Source organism: Mesitornis unicolor, unplaced genomic scaffold (assembly GCF_000695765.1).
Source record: "Mesitornis unicolor isolate BGI_N332 unplaced genomic scaffold, ASM69576v1 scaffold14728, whole genome shotgun sequence".
NCBI classification, from domain to species: Eukaryota; Metazoa; Chordata; class Aves; order Mesitornithiformes; family Mesitornithidae; genus Mesitornis; species Mesitornis unicolor.
The window spans coordinates 13,980-16,628 of record NW_010201245.1 but is presented as its reverse complement, the minus strand read 5'-3'; positions in this window follow the sequence as shown (position 1 = coordinate 16,628).

Below are 2,649 nucleotides of genomic sequence, written 5' to 3'. Positions count from 1 at the left end.
AGCAGGAATCTCCAGATGCAGATAGTGACACAGCGAGCTCAAAGCTGAACGGGGATGAACTGTGTGACCAGGTGGGAGTTTGTGGCATAGCTGTCACTCAATGAAATCAGCTTCAGGGATCAGTAGACGTGTATTGTATTGTTTTGGTCCCGTGCAGTTTTTTGTGGAGTTGTTTCTTTTTGCTTTTATAAAAAGCCAGCAGAACCATAATATAAAAACAATTACATGTGGATCGTACATATATCTCTACCTGCTTGTCCTCTGATCGCCCAGTGATATCTCAGACTTTCCTTACACGCCATGTTTTTTCAGTTAGAGAAAGAGTGGACTCTGAGAACTCAGACCAGTACCAGATTCCTGAGACCAGTTTGACTTAGCACTCTCATGTTTTGCACCCCCGGGAGCCAAGAAATGGTGCGTTTTCCTCTGGCGTCTCTGGGGTTTGGCAAAGGATGTGTAATAACTTGGGATATCATAAATGTGGGAAAAGACCAGAAGAACTTGTTGTGTAGTATTTGCATTAAGGGTCTTGCTTGTTCTAAACTTACCTGAGAGGAAGCGATTTTGCCATCCCGATTCTTGCAGGGCGTAAGGTCATACTCAACTACAATTTTATTAAAAAGATAACTCTAAAGGGGATTGAGATGGATACTGCTTTACACCTTTGACTTCCAAGCATGTTAAAAAGAGGAGCCCTTTGCTATTTAACAGATGGAGAAAGTGATGAACAAAGGGGTTAAGAAGGGAGGAAAACCCATGTCTTCAGTGCAGTCTAATGTAGTACCATTAGAAACACCAGGAACACTTGTCAGCAGGTGACAAACTCTACTTTTCTGTGTTATTTAAATTGTAGTATTTCCATGACACATTTATTGCAGGGGCCAGAGCACCTTTCAAGTGAATGTCAGCTATTGAAGTGTTCAGCAGTGGGCCTGCTCCAGAGCTGTTTTTCTGTCATTTCTCCAGAATAAAAGTAAAAGCTGGTGTAATGTCAGTAACTTGTAAAGCAGGCATTTTACCTAGGTTTTGTTTTAGCCAACTGCATTTCAGTGCTAGAGAAATGCTGCACAAGTTACATATCTTACATCAATGGCCCTGTACTGTTGATACATCGTCTGAACTGAAGAACTGAACAGCATCGTTATGTATTTGGAGAGATTAATGTGACTGAGACTGTACAAACCTGAGTTTATTGTGAATTTTTGTGGCAAAATCTGATTAATTGTAGCGAGATCCATGTGTGCGAATGTCCAGGATAACTGGCAGTTTGGAGACCAGAGGAATGTGAGTGTATTCAGGTTTTCTCCCATCTGATTTTGATGTTCTTGGAATCCTTTTCCAGAAACTGCAGTCCTCCAGATCTCTCTCTTAAGCATTTTCTTCTCTGCTGTTCTGTTTAATTGCCCAAAACGATTCCTTCTCTTCCTTGGTGCATTGCTAACATGATCATCAGTGTCAGATATAAAGCTACTCAATGTTTTGAGCTGGAATGAAATGTGTCAATATGACACTTGTTACTGCTCAGACAGCATTTTCTGGTAACTCCTCTTAAGCAGTGGGTAACTCCCTTTGCGTTGTCCAGTCTTAGATTTGCCTCATCAGGATTAACAACACCCCCCCCACACCTTAACTGTAAAATGTGCTGTGCTGTATCAGCTCTGCAATGTTAGGACACTTGTCAATGGTCAAATTTTTTCAGAAGGCAGCAGGCAATGACCAGAAAACATTGCTTGAATAGAACTGTACTTTTCAAGTGATAAATTTTACTGTGGAGGAGAAAAGTTTGAGTGACAATTAGTTTCTTGTTCACACTATTTCCTGTCCTTTCATGTTCTTCTGCCCTTTCCAAGTAGCCCAGACTTCTCCAGATAGAAATGTTAAAACTGAGCAGAACAGAAAAGCTCCTTTCTATTTCTCTCTGTTAATCTCCAAGTGGTATCTGATTGCTCTGTGGTTTGCTCCGGTGCGTCCTGCTTTCTTCCATCCATGCTAGCTGTACCTTTTCTTGCTTTGTCCATCTCCTTAGCCAGAGCATCTGTCTGCTAAGGAGAAGACACAGGATGGTGTGCAGCCACTTTTGGATGAAGTGAGTGTCCCAAGAACAACAGACCAAGACCCTGAACCTGCACAGGAGGATACAAATGGAACTCCTACAGAGCTTATGGCAGTGGCTAAGGTAAGGGTGTTTTTCTCAGCCATTGCTGTTGAGAGGGTTTATTCTTTGTTTTAGATTATTTGAATAACCCTTTGATTGCTTTGACCTGTATCTTTTTAAAAGTGACTGGCAATGAAGTAATAACTGGCTGTTAGCATGGGCTCAACGCTGTATATTTTCAGCTTTGCTGTTTGTTCTGGTGTTATTGATGATCCATTTGTGTTCCATGGGCATGTCAAGGTATTGTGGAAACAAGACTGACTGCTGCAGGACTTCATTGATCAAACCTGGCAATCCTGAAGGTTACTGGGAATTATTGTGGGGCTACTCTGGATCACTTGGGCTTCTCTCCAAGTTAGGAGGATGGGTTTGGGAAGGTTGCGTTTTGGGCTGTACTTTGAGGCATTATGTAGTGCTGATGTCATGGTTTTGCTGCTTAAGTAGTGGTCAACAATGAGTCTAACAGGCCCTGCAACGTGGCCTTTTGCAAATGC